General features: G+C 43.7%; 2 protein-coding genes across 15 annotated transcripts in view; both read right to left on the bottom strand.

The window, feature by feature from the left end:
* LOC127566641 (neural cell adhesion molecule L1-like) overlaps positions 1–19,075 on the bottom strand; it is a 230,841-nt gene that overhangs the window by 116,839 nt on the left and 94,927 nt on the right. The window lies entirely within an intron of this gene.
* The window catches only part of LOC127566547 (neural cell adhesion molecule L1-like), a 273,625-nt gene that overhangs the window by 214,257 nt on the left and 40,293 nt on the right, over positions 1–19,075 (bottom strand).

Genomic DNA, 19,075 nt, shown 5'->3' with positions numbered 1-19,075 from the left:
CCTGACAATGCAGCATTCCCTCTGTGCTGCCCCTCCAACAGTGGGGTGCTTCCCAACGTTGCCGCCCCCCCACCCAGACAGTGCCCCATCCCAATAGCAGGGAGCTTTCACAGCACTGTCCCTCTGACAGTGTACTGCTTCCTCAGCACCACCTCTGCAACAGTGTGGCATTTCCTCAGCACGTCTCCTTGACAATGTGATATTAACACCACTGCTCCACCAGTAGAATGGTGCTTCCTTAGCGCTGGTGTTCTGACAGTGTGCAATCCCTCATGCTGGAGCGTGGAGACTCTTTGCAAGCTATGCTCAGTCGATCTCTTCTCGTGTCTCCAAGGAATAGAAGGATATGGTCCTAACGTGGAAAAATGGGATTAGTGCAAATGGACAGATGGACATTAATGGGGTGCTTCCTCAGCACAGCCCTTCTGACAGTGAGCCATACCATCAGCACTGTCCTTCCAGTGGTGGGGTGCACTGTCAACACTACCTCTTATGCTCCCTTAGTGCTGAAATAGCAATCTCAGCCTAGATTATTGAGCTAAATTCTCCTCAGTGGCATGCAGACCTATAGCCTCAGACACAAGAGGTGAGGGTGCTACCTGCTGAGCCACAACTGACACACCAAGATCACGTCCCTTCTTCTAACCCAGTAATGATACAGACATTTGCAACACCACGAATGCTAACCTAGTTGAGATTACCATTGGAATGCAGGTGGGGGCTTCCCAAGTCTCTGTAGGTTCAAGTTACACAGGACAAGGTTCAGCAATGTGGTCACGCAATGATCCCTGCTGATCAGCTGGCAACTCCCACAGTATTACCCTCTTTTACGAAGTGAAATTATTAGAATACGAGGTGATGCAGGTAGGGTTTGCTCTCCATGTAACTGAAGTATCTTTCAGACAAGAAACCCTTCCTACAAAAAGCAGTTGCTGGCTGGAAACAAGAGATTGGCTCCGATTTCAACCCTTGCGATCTTCATTTTAAATTGGTAAACCAATTTTCCCTCGGAGCTTTGATCTAAAGACTCTTGCATCACAAAAGACAGCCTCCAGCAGCTAGCTGCAGGATGCATCAAAGGCAATTTAACCCGTCATTGCCAATCAATCACCATTGGGTGATCGCTGTCTGCTAGACAGCACCGTTGGTTCAGCTGCTGCACTCAGTGCAAATTTAATTCAGGTGGAACAAGATAAGGAAGTGCAGTCTGTGAGCTAATGTTTTCAACCCAATTTTCAAGGGCAAATACAATTAAGAAAAGTTCAAATGTTGATTATTCGGACAGATTTTCCTGAACAGAGAGCTTTGACTATTCATCATTGACAGATAAAACTATAAACCACAATGTGAATCAGTGCACGGTGACCAAGCTTTTCATCCAAAGCACGATCTGTCCCATTTTTCCTCTTGGAGAGGTCAGTACCATTTGGTGAAATGTCTCATTGCTGGAACTGTCCAGCAAGCACAAGGATTGTGGTGAGGGAGGGCCTTCTACAGAGTAGCCCCACTGTGAACTGCCCTTGAGGCAGTCGTAGCAACCAGACCTGCTGGGATGGCCTTTCACACAAAAGATGCAGGGAGAGCTACATTGGGGCTGGACCCTGCGCATTCCCAGCAGTTCAACTGTGATCAAGAGAGCTCGTACCCGCATCTCTGCCATACCATGCCCCTCCACTCTTACCCCCACCCCTCCCAGACCCAACAGGGAATGGGTCTCCCTTGTCCTCATTTCATCCCACCAGCCTACATATCCAACATATCATTCTCCGCCACTTCCGCCATCTCCAACGGGACCCCACCACCAAGCACATCTTCCCCTCCCCACCCCTTTCTGCCTTTTGCAGGGACCACTCTCTCCGTGACCCCCTCATTCACTTCTCCCCCACCACCGATCCCGCTCCCACCCTGGGAACTTTCCACTGCCCCCGTCAGAAGTGCAACACCTGCCCCTACACCACCTCCACCGAGAGACCCAAACAGTCCTTTCAGGTGAGACAGAGATTCACCTGTGCCTCCCTTAATATCATCTACTGCATTCGGTGCTCTAAGTGTGGCCTCCTTTACATTGGTGAGACCAAACGCAGACTAGGTGGCCATTTCACAGAACACCAGCGCTCTGTCTGTAACCGTGATCTGCACCTTCCCGTGGCCAGTCACTTCAACTCCCCCTTGCACACTATCACTGATATGTCAGTCCTCGGCCTCCTCTACTGCCGGGAGAATTCCAAACACAAACTGGAGGAACAGCACCTCATTTTCCATCTTGGAACCTTGCAGCCTAACAACATGAATATTGAATTCTCCCACTTTAGGTAATCCTTCCCCCCACCATGTTTCTTCCCTTTCCTAGCTTCCTTTTTTCTCCCCTCTCTCTTCTTACCTCTTACCCATCCTCCAGTGGATCTGCTCTCCCCTCCTCCCCCACACCTGCCTATCACTATCTCTTACCTGCATCTACCTGTCACCACCCTGTGCCCACCCCACCTCCCCTCTTTTGTCCATCTATCACTGCTCTGCTTTTCCCTCCTATATACTGGGCTTCCCCTTTTCCTATCTTCAGTCCTGAAGAAGGGGTCTGACCCGAAACGTTGACCACCTGCTTTTCCCCACGGATGCTGCCTGGCCTGCTGAGTTCCTCCAGCATCATGTTTTTCATCTAGATTCCAGCATCTGCAGTCCTTTCTCTAGTTCAATACTACAGGACTCTTTGTGCTCTATAGCTGTTCCTAGGAATACATACCTAGAGAGACAACAATTGCTACTGGGAGACTATCAGCTCCAGGAAAGAGGCCCTGTTGCCCTCCCGAAACCAAAACCAAGTCTGATCAACTGGCAGATTTCAAGGTCCAGGAGTATGTGCTATGGGATAAGGTATGACCTATGCCAAGGACAATCAGGGAAGGCCACTGTGCAATGCCGCCCCAAACAAACCTCCTGTGTCTCCTGTTTTGCACACAATGTGCCATCTACTCCGTAAAAACCCATCATGATTTTGAATGCTCTACGAAATCTCTCCTTATCTGCTCTGTGGGCCAGAGATCCACCAATCTCCCCAAAGAAGTCTGAGGTTCCTGATCACTGGGCCCATTTTGAGAATAGAATGGAACTTCTAGGGGATGATGAGGAATGTTAACAAGGCCATTCAGGCCATACTTTAAATCACATCTTCATTCAACAGTAGTTAAATGGGCAAAGTCAACCGAGTATTCAGCTTGACAATTGTGGTTCAGTGTTACAAAAGTAGCCAGGCAGGATTTTTGAGGAGATTTGGTATGTCACCAAAGACTCTTGCAAATTTCTATAGATGTACAGTGGAGCATCCTGACTGATTGCATCACCGCTTGGTACGGAGGTGCAGAGGGTTGTAGACTCAGCCAGCTCCATCACTGGCACAACCCTCCCCACCATCGAGGACATCTTCAAGAGGCAGTGCCTCAAGGTGGCGGCATCCATCAATAAGGACCTTCGCCATCTGGGACATGCTCTCTTCTCATTACTACCATCGGGGGGGGGGGGGGGGGGTAGTACAGGATCCTGAAGAAACACACTCAATTCGGAAATAGCTTCTTCGCCATCAGATTTCTGAACAGTCCATGAACCCGTAAACACTACCTCATTACTCCATTATTTTGCACTATTTATTTTGTAATTTACAGTAATTTTATTTCTTTGCACTGTACTGCTGCCGCAAAACAAATTTCATCTCATAAGACAGTGATAATGATTCTGATTCCTCTCTTTGAGGAGAACATCAGTTCAATATTAGGCAGGCTAAAGGACAACTGGACTGTGAAGAAATCAGCACAAGACAGGGAATGACAACTTTAGAGAGAAGCAGTACTGCCAGGTGTAGGCAAAGTAATGGCAATTAATCTCAGTCAGAGTCAGGTTTATTATCACGCACCATTGAGAAGGGAAAGAGTACGAGCTTGGGGAATGCATAAGAGAAAAATGCAATCCCAAGAGATAGAGCACAACAGGGGTTGGGAGGGGTTATGAAAGGGGCAAAAATTAATAAAGAGGGCAAAAGATAAGTTGTATAACTACAGCACGTTCAACTGTCTCAGGTGACCTCTAATCACTTTACAGCCAATGAAGTACTTTTGAAATGTCTCCAGTGTTATGTGATGGGACACGTAGCAGCCAATTTGCACAAACAGCAATGTGATAATGATCATCTGTTTACAAGATGGTGGTGAAGGATCCAATATTAGCTCCAGGACGCTGGGGAAACCTGCCTCCAGCTCATCCTAATCTTTGATATCTACTGGACAGAGCAAACAGGGCCTTATTTTAATGTTGCATCCAAAAGATAGCTCTTTCAACGAGCAGCATACCTTCAGGAATACCCCTCCAATAGCATAGCACTCTTTCAGTCATCGTTGTCGTAGTTGACCATTGAGTTTGACGATGTCATTTGTACAGTCCATCCAAAGGAGTGTGGCACTTACTCAATACTGTACTGGGTGTGTCAGTGTTGATTTTTCTACTCCAGTCTTAAGACAGATTTGAACCCAAAACCTCTCACACAGAGGCAAGACTGGGAGCCACTAAGCCAAGAATGATACAGTGGAGAGTGAGACAGCGGGAGAAAACAAGGTTGAGACAGAAGAAATGGAAGATGGGAAGACAGAGACATCCACAGAGTGCGAGAAAGCACACAAGAGCAAGAGAGGCAGAAACAGAGAGCCAGCGAGAAAGGCACGAGGACAGCGTGAATGAAAAAAATTTATATCTTGCAACCAGCTACAATCAAAGAGTGGAACAGGAGAAGTTGCAATATTCACAGACAATGAAGCAAAACCAAATTGCTCAATAGTTCTTGGCCCATTAATCTGAACTGTTTAAATGACAGTGAGATGTCTCAGTTATTGTTATGGTGTTTGTCTGCAATGATATTCTTTTATTGAACTAAAAACATTGCATAAGAGTTTTCTTGAATCACCTGTGTATCTCCGCCAGCTCATTAATCGTGATGATATCAAACTGACTCCAACTGCTGTGATTGTCCCAGTCAATGAGCGGCAAGCCAGCAAATATGCAGATGGTACAAGTACCATCAGATTTACAAAGTCTTACAGTAAAACAGAAAGCCCCTATAAAAATCAGGATTCTCTGCCTGTCAACATTCACAATCATATTTGCACAGGTAAACACGGGGGGGGGGGGGGTGGGGGCGTTGGTGAGGGAATGTCATCACAGGAGCTTTAGCATCTGTAACACAAGAACCCCAGAGAGATTTTGGAGATACTGCATCCTGTCCTCTTCTCCCAGAGGCACTGATAATCACTCGGTACTGATCCACAATCATCAGCTGCTCTTTGTTATCTCAACCATTTTTCATGCCCGAGCCCAGAATTAGGTCCATACCAAGCACAACTAACACCCTCCCTCTGGGGGACAGCATGCACCTGGAAGCACTGGTTGATTTTCCCACTCACTAAACTGAGAACAGAGGTTAATTAATACACAAAAAAAGTGCTGGAGGAACTCAGCAGGTCAGGCAGCATCTATGGAGGGAAATAAACAGTCAACGTTTTGGGTCGAGACCCTTTATCAGGACTGGAAGAGGGCAGAAGCCAGAATAAGAAGGTGGGGGGAGGGGAGGAGCACACGCAGATTTAAATGGAGTTAAAAGTTGCAAACCCAAATAATAAAGGTGATATCTTCCCACACCTATAAATGATTGCCATACCTATAATGCAGATGATAGATGAGTTCAGGAGAGAGGGTGAAGGTAGGTGGGGGGGGGGGGGGAAGAGATGTAATAAACTGAGAGGTGATAGGTGGAAGAGGCAAAGGGCTGACGGAGGAGGAATCCGGTAGGAGAGGGCAGTGGACCATGAAATAAAGGATGGAGGAGGGGAGGTGAGGAGATGAACAGGTCATCAAGGTGGGGGAAGGGAGCCACAGGAATAAGAGAAGACTAAAGAGTGGGGGAGTAGTGGGGGCAGGGGGTGAAGAAAAAGAAAAAGGGGTGGGGATACCGGAAGTTAAAGAGAAATTGATGTTGAGGCCATCAGGTTGGAGACTCCCAAGGCAGAATACAAAGTGTTGTTAACTCCAACCTGTGTCTGGCCTCAACATGGCAGTAGAGGAGGCCATGGATAGACATGTCAGTATGGGAGTGGAGTGTGGAATTGAAGTGGGTGGCCACCGGACATTGTCATGTGCTTTCTCACACTTAGTGAATCTCTTGTTCTCTCTCCAGCCTTCACAGGAACATGAGCAGAGTCTGATAAGTCTGCTCTACTGCTCAATAAGACATCATTGAACTCAATTTCTTTATAGTCCAGTAATCCTCAACTCCCCCACAGTCCAAAATCTGTAGAATCATAGAATGGGTATGACATGGAAAGAAGCCATTCAGCCCATTCATTCCATGCCAGCAATCCCATCAGTCTCACATTTTCCCCCAGTGCCCTGTAAATTATTTTGCAAGTGCCATCCAGTTCCCCTGCCAAGACATTGATTATTTCTGCAGCCCTTACAGCAGAACTACTCTGGAGTATATACAAAAAAGTTTCCCGTCAATCCCCTTCATATCTTTTGCCCAAAATAATGCTTTTAAATGCACAGCATGATGTTATTCAAAGAACAGTTATCCAGTTACTTGTTTAATTTATTCAGTCTAAAGAGACTTTCATCACAATTAGGACAAATTGTGCACAACAGTATTGCAGCAATAACATATTTGATGAATGTGTGAGATATTGCAACTTTATTTTTCTGTATAGAGATGTTTGAGATTTTATTTTTCTGATTTCCAAGTTGTAGGATATTTATTTTCAAATCAATGAAAAATGCATGAATTTAGAGTCATACAGCACGAAACAGGGCTTTTGACCCACAATGTCCATGTTAATGATCAAGTACTTGCCTATACTATCCCATTTATCAAGCACTTGATCTGTTGCTTTTTATGCTTTGGAGATTCATGGCTCATCAAAGATACTTCTTGTATGTTGAGCATCTCTGCCTCCACCATCCACTTGGGCAGTTCATTCCAAATTCCAACAATCCTCTGAGTGAAAATATTCTTCCTTGGATCTGCTCTAAACATTTTACCCCTTACACTAAATCAATGCCCTCTAGTTTTAAACACCTCTGCTTTGGGGAGGTTTTTCATATCTACCCCATCTATGTCCCTCATGATTTTGTACACCTCTATCAGGTCTCGCCTCAGTCTCTGACACTCCAAGGAAAATAAACCCAGTTCTATCTAGTTCCTCCTCATAACTGAAATGCTCCACACCGCGCAAAGTCCTGGTGAATCTCCTCTGCACCCTTTCCAGTACGATCATGTCCTAGAGTGCAAATGAATTATACAGTGTGCACGACACAGAGGGGGGCCACTCAGCCCATCCTGTCTATCCTTGTTGAAAAAAATTTCCTAATTCAATCCTGCATCCCAGCATTGGAGCCACAGACCTGCAGTTCACAGATCCTGAAGGATACATCTAAACATTCACATACGCAGGGAAGGTCTTTGCCTCTACCAACCTTTATGGCAATGTTCCAGACCTCCATGACATTTATGATTATGACACTTCCCCTTTAATCCTTCTACCTATTATTTTAAATCTAAACCCCCCATCTAGTTTTTGACCCTTCTTAAAGGAAATTAGTGCTTCCTATTTACTCTATTTAGGCTCCTCATAATTTTATACACCTTAATTAAGCATCCCTTCAGCCTCTTCTGTTCCAAAGAAAGTAACTCCAAACCATCCAATCTTTCCTCATAGCTATAACTTTCCAGTCCTGGCAACATCCCTGTAAATCTCCTCTGCTCCCCGTCCAATGCAGTCACATTTTTCCTGTCACGTGGAGATCAGAACTAAATGCAGTACTCAAGGATTGGTCTGACTAGTGCTATGTATATTCCCAGCAAAACCTCACTGCTGCAGTGCTAACCACGTACTTCGACCCCACACACATCGCCACCTCCCTTTTGTTAACTATAATAATAATGTCCTGATTCATGTTTCTATTTTGTAATTTGTGCCTCACTAGCTTGACACAGAGGAATCACCTGATAAGTCTACAAGCAGTCTTTGTTTCTGTCCAACATCTTCTATTTGGAATAACCCACATTTTTCAACACCTTAGGCATTTCATGTTTCATCCCACATTGATTAGTTTAGGAAGCATGCCTTTCAATTACTGCCGTCGCAGTAGGCTTTACAAGAAGCAATGAACACATAGAATAGGCTTGAGCGTGCAGAGTACATTCTGTGGAATACATTAGTGTCAGCTTCAATTTTGAGAGGACTAATTTGCTTTGGGGAAACTTCAGAGTTAACCCTTAAAGTGTAAATGAAAATCATGACCAACCATATCAAAAGAAAGAAACATTTTCAAGAACTGGAAACCAAAAATGAGACATGGAAGGTATTTGATGAAGGAAGAACATGCACAGAATTGCAAGCTGAATTATTCACTGACTGATGTATAAAGAACGATGAAAAAAAATAACAAATGAAAAAGGAGAACGGATTACAAAAGATGTGACATACAAAAAGAAAAGTCAGGAACCAAGTATCTCTGCTTGGTCTGATAACTGAAGATTTTGTGGAGAAAGCCAAAAACTTTGCAAAGAAAATGGACTTTGACAACTTTACTCCTGTTTTTCCCCCATTTAAAATGTGATTATGATCTCATCTACTAACAGCTTTATGGGAAGGTTTATCCACAGCCACTTCAAAATCCGGATGACTGGCATAGGTTTATTCAAGAACTTATTTGAGAATTTATTCAAGAAATTAATCACACTGATATCTTTAATGGAGACAAAGCTGCCCTCTTCTACAAATGCACACCAAATAAAACTTACTGTGCCAAAGGCCTTAGCTGCAGTAGGTGGTAAGCAATCAAGAGATCAGATGTCACTTCGTTGCTGTAAACATGCCCAGAATGTAAAAGCACAGCTTGTTACTCATCGGCAGATTCAAAAAGCCAAGGTACTTTAACCACATCAACTGTTTGCCAGTCAGCTACACAGCAGACCAAAAGGCCTAGGTCATATCAACAATTTCTTGGGTTCAGCAACTTGATCACTGTATGCAGTTCAGGTACACGAGTTCCTTTTGCTCATGGATACTTGCTCAGCTCATCCTGGAATCCAAGGACTAAAAGCCATACAATATCTTTTTTTCTCCCACCTAACTCCAATTACTGATCCAATGGACTAAGATATAATAATAAATTTAAAATGTTTTTACTGCAAGATGCTTGCTGTAAAAAAAGAATTGCCTGCCTAGAATCCAGCTTCAAGCACTGAATGATTTTAAGAAAGCCTAGGATAAGGGAAAGCACAAAACAATCTAGAATTGCATCATGTGTGCATTTTTGTTTGAAGCTACTAAAACAACTTCAAAGGATTTTTACCATGCGATATCATGGAAGAGGATGCCAGTGGTCAAAATTAATAACGAAAGAATTTTATGGGCCACCACAGCTACCACCGAAGATGCTGAAGGTTGTGCTGTCCCAATGAACAAGGATACAAGTGTAGAAGAAATTACAAAGGCAGCAGCATCCAAGGACAGCTGAGGAAGATGAGATACAGACAGAAGTCAAATGTTCATTTGTTAACGGTGCTTAGCGATCAATAACTTAGATTCTTTGCATGACTATTTTCAACAGGCTACCAATACAAAGGAGAAAGCATTCGAGTCATTGGGCCATCTTTCCAGTCTTGTTGTGGAGCAACTGTCAAGAATAAAACAAATGCCACTGAAACCTCTCTTTCAAAACTAACTGATTATTATCCATGGTCAGCAGTATGTCTGTCCTCAAATTATCTGAAATCTCATTTTAGATATTTTGAAATTGATCGGTGTTGTACACAGGATATCATAATCTTTGGGAAAAAATTGATAATACAATCCATAATCACTCAGCATATGTATGCATATGCATAAACGCATCACAGTCCATCATGATCTTGGATTTCTTATTAACAACAACCTAACAGACCACAGTTCATAATGAGCCCAGAAGTGTGGACATAAATGGGTAGCTTCCTGTCTCTTTCTAACCACAATACTCACTTGTCATTTGTCTTTTAAGGATTTGTGGACAGGGATTCCAAGGTCCCTGTTAGTATCTTCCCATTTACTGTGTATTCCCAGCATTGTCGACCTCATTCTTCTCTGGACTGAATTCTATTTGCCACTCTTTGCCCAGCTAATCATATCAAGTACATTTTCCTGCATCCTAAAGCCCTCCTTTTGGTAAATCACACAGCCAATTTTTGTACCGTCAGCAAACTTCTTTGTCACGCCCTTTACATTTAAGTCTAAGTTATTAATATATACTACAATGGAACCCCACTTCCAGCTGTAATCAACTGTCCTCATCATCTCCTCAAAAAATTCAATTGTTAGTGAAACATGGCCTTCCTTTAATAAATGTATGCTGAATGTCCTTGGCAAATCTGTGCTTTTCAAATTGAAGGTTGAGACGGTGCCTCAGAATTGATTCCAATAATTTGATCACCACTGAAGTTAAACTAATTGGCTAGTAATGACTCCACTCATCCCTTTTTAAACAAAGGTACAACATCATCAGTCCTCCAATTCTTTGTCATATTTCCTTTAGCCAGGAAGAATTGAAAAACGATGATGAGAGGGTCAGCACTTTCCTCCCTTGCTTTTACTAACAGCCCAGGATACATTTCATCTGGCCATCTATCCACTTTCAAAGATGCGATGTCAGCCTTGAATGGCTCAGTGTCTACAGCACTTTGGGGGTAACAAATTCCAAAGATTCACAACCCTCAAGAGAAGAGATTCCTCCTCATCACAATATTAAGAGAGAATCCTTTACCTTTGCACTGTCCCTTGTTCTAGACTGCTACCCCAGGGAAAAATCCTCAGTTCTCCTTTGAATCTAATATTTCAAAGAGATCACCTCTCATTTTAACTCCAGAGTATAGACCCAATCTGTACTCCATGTCAAATCCTTCTCCTTGTCCTATCTCTTACCAACTGTCATTCATCCATCAGCACTATCTTCCTGGACCTACACTTGCTCCCAATTAAATAATGCCTCATTTTTGAAATTGTTGTCCTCATTTATTGCTGTCTATAAATTCACAGATGACACCACTGTTGTTGGCAGAATCTCAGGTGGCAATGAGGTGGCGTATAGGAGTGAGGTAGATCAGCTGGTTGACTGGTGTTGCAACAACAACCTCACACGCAACATCAGCAAGTCCAAGGAATTGACTGTAGACTTCAAGAAGGGGAAGCCGGGAGAACACACACACACCAGTCTTCATTGAGGGGTCAGCAATGGAAAGAGTGAGCACCTTCAAGTTCCTGGGCGTCAACATCTCAGAGGATCTATCCTGGGCCCAACACATTGACGCAATCACAAAGGCGGCACACCAATAGCTCTGTTTCATTAGGAGTTTGAGGAGATTTGGAACGTCAAAGACTTGCAAATTTCTACAGATGTACGGTGGAGAGCATTCTGACTGGTGCATCACTACCTGGTATGGAGGGTCCAATGTGCAGGATTGAAAGAGGCTGCAGAAGGTCGTAGACTCAGTCAGCTCAATCACGGAAACAACCCTCCCCACCATCGAGGACACCGTCAAGAGGCGGTGCCTCAAGAAGACGGCATCCACCATTAAGGACCCTCACCACCTGGGACATGCCCTCTTCACGTCACTACTATCAGGGAGGAAGTACAGGAGCCTGAAGACCCACACTCAACGATTCAGGAACAGCTGCTTCTCCTCTACCATCAAATTTCTGAACGGTCCATGCACCCATGAACACTACCTCATTATTCCTCTTTTGTACTATTTACTTTTGTAACATATAGTCATTTTTATGTCTTGCACTGTACTGCTACCGCAAAACAATAAATTTCATGACACGTCAGTGATAATAAACCTGATTCATCTCAAGTCCTTCAACTGGCACTCACTCTCTCTCTCCCTGAGGCCCCTGCAAGTTGCCACTTTCTATTACCAAATAATTGACACCCATGCCTTCAGCTGCCTGGGCACAAACTCTGGAACCCCCTCCCTCTCAACTTCTCTCCTCTTTTAAGTTGCTCCTTAGAACTTAAACCTTTGAGTCTTTGCCACCCGCCTTTTTGAGCTTGGTGTCAGATGTTATTAATAGTCATATTGTTGTACAGCACAGAAACAGGGCCTCTGGCCCACCACATCCAAGCTGACCATTTTGCCCCTCTACAGTAATCCCATTTGCCCACATTAGGTGCCTATCCTCTATGCCTTGTCTATTTAAGTGCCTGTCTCAATGTCTCTTAAATGTAGTGATTGTATCTGTCTCCACTGCCTCATTTGCGGAGAGTTCCACATCTCAACTACTCTGAGTCAAAAATTTTCCCTTCAAATCTCCTCAAACTCTATCCAATAACATCGTAAGAGCCCTGATTGCTTCTTTTGCCACCACAACAGAATTGTTTATGTAAAATAAAACTATCCAACATTTCCACACTTCCCTCCCCCTCCACTCCTGTCTTTTCCCTGTGCCATCTGGAACCATCTGCTCATGAGAACAGCTTCCCTGCAACTACCATAGCTAAACTCATCATGACCTTACATTTCCATCCAATCTCCCCTCAACCTTCTTTACTCGAAGGAGAATCATCCCAGTTTCTTCAGTATAACTGAAACTAATTTAGTTCTTCTCATCCTCTCTAAACTCTTCACAATCTTCCTAGACATTCCAGAATTGGATGCAGTCCTCCAGTAGCGGCTCGACCAGTGTTCTAATCAGGAGCCAGTCAGCCTTCGTATTCTATTGCTCTTTTTTTTAAATCAACTCCAGGATCCCATCCACTTCAGCAAGACATCAATTTTTATTTTTTGCACTCTGTGGGCTTTGACCTGAATTATGGATTCAGGTCTGTGGGTGAATTTGACCTCGCAGTCATCTGACTGGTAGAGTTGGATGTAGTGATCCATTTGTGGCTTAACCAGTGTTTTATTCAGGTTCAACACAGCTGATCGGCCTGTGTACTTTGTTGCTATATTTATGAGGCTGAGGGTCCCAAACCCTTCGATAAAATACTTCATTTTTTTTTCCCACTGGGTGCTTTGACATGATTCTTGACACAAGGTGCAAGGTGGTGAGGACGTGAGATGTCAGGAAATGGTGGTATAAGTGATGGACGGGGAAAGAATGGGTTTAATATCAGACAAGCTGCAGTTGGGCTTCTTTTCGCTACAGTGCGGAAACAGGCAGACTGACTTGCGTTGGATGGGGCTTGGCAGGGATGAGAGAGTAAACTCGAGCCTTTATTTCAGGATTGTGAGCTTGAGGTGCCTGGGATGTTGCAAGGGTTTCCCAAATCCTGATGATGCTAATGAGTATGAGAATTACCCGGCTTTGTGGATTCTACTTTTTTCATGACAAGGGATGGTCAACATGAGTGCGCGTTCCCCCAGTTCCCTACGATGGGATTGGACAGAGATTTAGCTAACATGTGGTTCATGTGAAACTGATAGATCACCTGTCAATATAAATGTCAGTATTCCACCCTGGGTCAGAAACCATGGCACTTTATCACACAGAACGGGAATGCTTTCTCCTGTCAGCCTAAAAGGGATCCAGGATTACACAGTCGATTTCTCCTAATTCTTTAATCCATCTTCCATGAAATTGTATTAGAGAATTGACAGTAAGCACAATGTTTATTGTACATTGAGTGCTGTTCAATCTGATCCTGCACGTCCATCAGTCTTGTGTTGAAATGTGATTGTCAGTGTAACTGAAAATTTTCACTAAAAACTCTGCTACACTAAAGGAAAGGCCTACAATTCTATGGCATCTCACCACCAGCTAGAGAAGTCTGTTCACCTTTGCAATGTGAAAAACCAGGATTTAACACTTGCCTGTTCTTTTCATATCATGAGCTCTAGCTCATCATAAATGGTTCATCAGAGCACCTGTCTTCATTGTGCATCGCAGCCCAGTCCCACTGAGACTTCTCCTTTCCAAGCTGAGAATGTCTGATGCCAACATGCTGCAACCTCTGTCAAACTGGCACTTTTAGGAGGGGAAAACCTCGTGTTCCTCAAACCTGTTTGCTAATCCTCTAAGTCACAATTAAAAGAAAGAGGAAGCCATCCTAGCCTGGAACATTTCATTCAAGCAAGCTAAATACCTGCATCAGAGGCTTAGATGTCTCGCAACAAATTGGCACAGGCACTTTCTAATGGACTTGGTTGCAGTGGTTCAGTTATTGACCCCACCTTTTGTGTTACAGAATGAGGGTTCAGCACAGACCAGCACTGGAGTCTCAACTCATATTGATTCTCCTGTAAATTGGTGAGGGAATGCCACACAATCACAGATACCATCCTTTCATGGAACACAAGAACCAGGAGCAGGCAAGTTGGCTCAAATATTCAGTAAATTCATGCATGATCCAATTTTGGCCTCCAACCACTTTCCTGCCTTCTTCCCATTCTTCTTGCTCTCTTGCACTTTAAATATCTGTCAGTCTCAACCTTTTCAGTGACTACCTCCACAGCTCTCTGGAATGGAGAATTCCAAAGAGTTGTTACCCTCTGAAATAAGAAATTCCTCCGACTCTCTGTTTGAAATGAGCAACACCTTATTCTGAAACTGTCCTCTGGTTCTAGCTTTCCTCACAAGGAAAGCATTCTCAGTATCAACTGAGCCTTGAAATTGAGAATCAATTTATCCATTCGATACACTTCACTACTGGAATTGGAATAGTATTGTCACTTGCACTTGTCTAGCATACCATTCATACAGTTTATTTCATTACAACAGTGCATTGAACCAGCACAAGGTAAAATAATACAGAACGCAGAATAAAGTGTCGCAGCTACAGAGAAAGTGCAGTGCCGGCAGACAGAAAGGTGCAAGGTGATAACGAGGTAGATTGTGATGTCAAGAGTCCACCTTATCGTACTAGGGAGTGCGAATATTGTACTTATCATACAATATTCCCACACCCCCAGGAGTAATATTACCTTGGATAATACTTCTCCCTCCACCAAGAATAATTTGCCCACATCCTTTCTCTTAACGGCTGTTGCGTTTGCTTACTTTCTAGCCTTAATCTCCTGCATTTTAGGATGCTTGATTGATGGATAAATAAAAGCTGGCCTTTCTTTGGTATTAGAAGCCTGTTCCATGAGCCCATTTTTTCATTTGGGCAATAACGCTGGTGTCTTTTAAATTTCTTATATCATTAATCATTCACAATTGATGCTCCTGGTAGTCACTGTGCTCACCATCAATTTTTGTGCTCCCTGCACTGAATTGAGACCAATGTAGCAAACCAAAAAGCTGGGGTTGGTTTCAAGCACCTTCTCGGTTTGTCTAGGAGCTTAGTATTGCATGTTCCTCCCTCTGACCTCTATCTTGTCTCCTGAAGTTTACTACCTACAACATTAGCCTCCTTCTTATTCCTGATACTTTATGGCCTGTTGGACATCTTCCAGTTCAGTTTTTATTACTCCTAGAGTTTATTGAGGGAATGCAGACCATTCCAGATCATTCATGATTGAGGTTCATGCATTGTCTTTTATCTAAAATGCAACTGAGTTGCATTTTCAATTAGGAACTGAAATAGAAAGAAATAAAACGTCCAGGCTGCCCCGATAGATTTCTATTACTAGCTCAATAAGGCTGCAAGCTCCTTACATAACAAGTCATTATTATACAGCTGCTTATGGGAGCTTGCACTGCACAAATAAGTCAACTCATTTCCTACACGAACTTGCTCTTTAATACAGCACTGTGGGACAAGTCAGGACCACACAAAGACATTAGTTTAACCTTTCATACAAAAAAAATTACCTCACTGACAGGGTGCACCCTCACAGTACTGCCCCTCCCGCACCACCTGATTCCAAGCAGCTGGAACAGCAGCTGCTCACAGTGTCAGACATCCAGGTTCAATCCTGACCTCGGGTGCTGTCTGTGTGATGCTTGTACATTCTCCCTGTGACTATGTGGGTTTTCCCTGGGTGCTCTGGTTTCCTCCCACATGCCAAACGTGTGGATTGGTAGGTTCATTGGCTGCTGTAAGTTGCCCCTAGTGCATCGGCAAGTGGTAGAATCTTGGGGGTGCTGATGGGAATATGAGGAGATGAAATAAAATGGGGGTAACGTAGGATATTGTGTAAATGTTTAGTTGATAGACTCATGGAATCATACAGCTATTTGGCCCAAGTCATCCACACAGACCAGTGGGCACCCTGCCATACTAACCCCATCGCCCAGTCCTCTATGCCTTAGTGAATCACGTGCTCATGTAGACTCTCCTTAAATGTTTTTGGTGACCCAGCTTCAATCACTCTCTCAGACAGTGCATTCCAGGTATTCATCGCTCCCTGGGTGAAGAATGGACTCCTCATATCCCCTCTAAATCTCTTCCCCTTTACCCTAAGCTTATGTCCTCCGGAAAAAGTTTCCTGCAGTCTCCTCTATCTATACCCCTCAATTTTAAGTACCTCAATTATGTCCCCTCTTAACCAAGTCTGATCCAAGGAGAAAAGACCTAGTTTCTCCAGTCTCACCGCATAACTAACCTGCGCCATCCCAAGCGATGTCCTGGTGAATCTCCTTTGCACTCTCTCCAGTGCTATCTCATCCTTCCTATACCTTGATGACCAGAACTGAACATGGGACTCCAGCTGATGTCTGAGCAAGTTTTTATAAAGTTGGAGCATAACCTCCCTTCTTCTTTATTCAATGCCCTGACTCATGAAGTATGCCTTCCTAACCTTATCTACCTGTGTTGTCACCTTCAAGGATCTGTGGACTTGTATTCCACCTCTCTCTGGTCCTTAATGCTCCCCAAGACTCATCCATTCATGGTGTATGCCCTAGCCTCATTAGTGCTCCCAAAATGCATCAATTCGCATTTGTCTGGGTTAAACTCCATCTGCAATTTTTCAACCCATTTCACCAAAACATTGATATCTCTCTGCGGTCTAGGACTACCTTCCACACCATCAACATGGTCAGCATTTACTCAGTGGACAAAAGGGCCTATTTTTATGCTGTCTCTCTCTCTATGCTCTCTGACTTTGTCATCTGGGCTGCAGCTGGCTAATTCTACTGGAGATTTAACTTCATCTGGAATATATCTTGCTGTTGCAGCTTCCTTCCGTCTGCGCTTTTTGGAGATTCCTTGCTTTGAATTTGAAGGATTAAGTCAGCCTGGTTGAATTCATTTGATATGGAAATCTCCACTCACCATCACGGTAATGAGATTATGACGGCTGCGGGAGACAATACTCAGCGTCGGAATCACATAACGGCATTACTCAGAGACAGCCGATGAGAGACTTCCCTTTGTCCACATGACAACGGAATGCCTTTTGGAACAAGACTCCCATTTATTGTTGCTGAAGGTTTCCAACAACAGCCTCAATCTTTCAGGCAGGAAATTCCAGGAAAAGGTCACAGTGCTTCTTTAACTGACTTTATGTGGTTTATTTACAATACAAGCAATTTCAAGCCAGGCATTGAAGTTGATGCAGCACATTATCTTGGAAAGCATTCACTCAGTTGGAGTCAGAGGCTGAGACCACCTCCCGCAAGCTGTACAGCAAGTGAATTCACTAGATTAGGAGGCACGTGGCTGCCATTAGCTCTGGAAGGCAAGCACCTCTCACTGACAATACCCTGCGAGATCATGCAGAGCATCTGGGAACCTGGCAAGGAGAAAGGAAAGTTGCAGCCCTCTTAGTAGGCTCACAGAGTGAAGATATTGCATTGTGTGGGGCTGAACACATATGCACAAGTCAAAGCCTTCAGCCAAGAGCAGGAATAGGACAGTGACATTACCCTCCTTGTGCTGAAGAAGCATCAGGATAGGTACGAATTCCCCACCCTCTATTGTGGATGCTCAAGTTGTCAAGTCCATTCGAGGCAGCAATCAATAGTTTTCTTGTCTCTGAATAGATCATGGGATATGATGAGCAGGCAAGAAAGTAGGGGTTGAGGTGCTGAATCAGCCATGATCTTATTGAACAATGGAATACCCTCCACTTGTTTCTATTTCAGCCCTGGTGGAGAGATGGAAAGCAGGGCCTTCTTCATAGTTTTCCATTTAAGCTGATGACAGAGTCCCCATTTCAAATTAAGATACTACCGGGGTAAAGAAACCCAGGGCAGCTCCTATTTCAGGGACACACAAATAACCATCCACAATGTGCCTGATATTAATGTAGATCCGCTGAACAGTATCTTGTGCCCATATCAGTCTGTACTACTTTCATAAGGTTTCCATCACATAATTCATACCCTATCACATTCTCACTTTCCCACAGAATTAAGGCTGAACCCAAGCACAGAGGGCTCAGGATGAGGGACAAAGTGAAACTTTAAAAACCCACAAAACACTCTTTGATGTTTCCTCATTGCAAAGTCTCTTCTTTGCATCTCTTTTTGCTCCAACTCAAAGTTGCTTTGAGATATCTGAACTATTTTAGATTCTATCTTTTGCCATTCCCTCCCACTCATTCTCCCCAGCCTCTCAGAGTCTGGGGTTCTTGGTCTCAAAAGTCACGTCAAAAGACAATCAGCTTAATGATGGCACCAGCTACAGACCAGCCAGATTCCCCAACAAAGACAACACTGTTTAGTGACAATCAGGAGGGGTCAGGTTATTGACTGGTGCTGACCATTTTGAAATATTCATGCTGTTCCCCACTGTCCTCTGCTAAATTCTCTGGATCACAACATTCCTGTGACTAACCACAAACACACAAAGTTTAACCAAGCAATAACACCCCCACATACCTTTATCATACCTTTGGAGGAAAACTGGGGGGATAAATAGACAAATCCAGAATCTAGAGCAATTTGCAAAGCATTTGTTCAGTTAAAGTAGCAGATCCATTTGACAAGCAACATCAACTCCTATACCAGATGTGACACAGCAGTGGAAAGCAAGTATTATAGAGTTAACGATCATGCAGTCATGGACATCTTCCACTTGCTACATGCTAATTAAGTGAAGGACATTCACTATTTGTCCAGCAGAGCCTGTGGATAAGCACTGTACAAATAGAAAATGCTGCAAATCTTGAGAGATTTGT

This window comes from Pristis pectinata, chromosome 43, assembly GCF_009764475.1.
Source record: "Pristis pectinata isolate sPriPec2 chromosome 43, sPriPec2.1.pri, whole genome shotgun sequence".
NCBI lineage: Eukaryota > Metazoa > Chordata > Chondrichthyes > Rhinopristiformes > Pristidae > Pristis > Pristis pectinata.
This window is presented reverse-complemented; position numbering and strand designations above follow the sequence as displayed.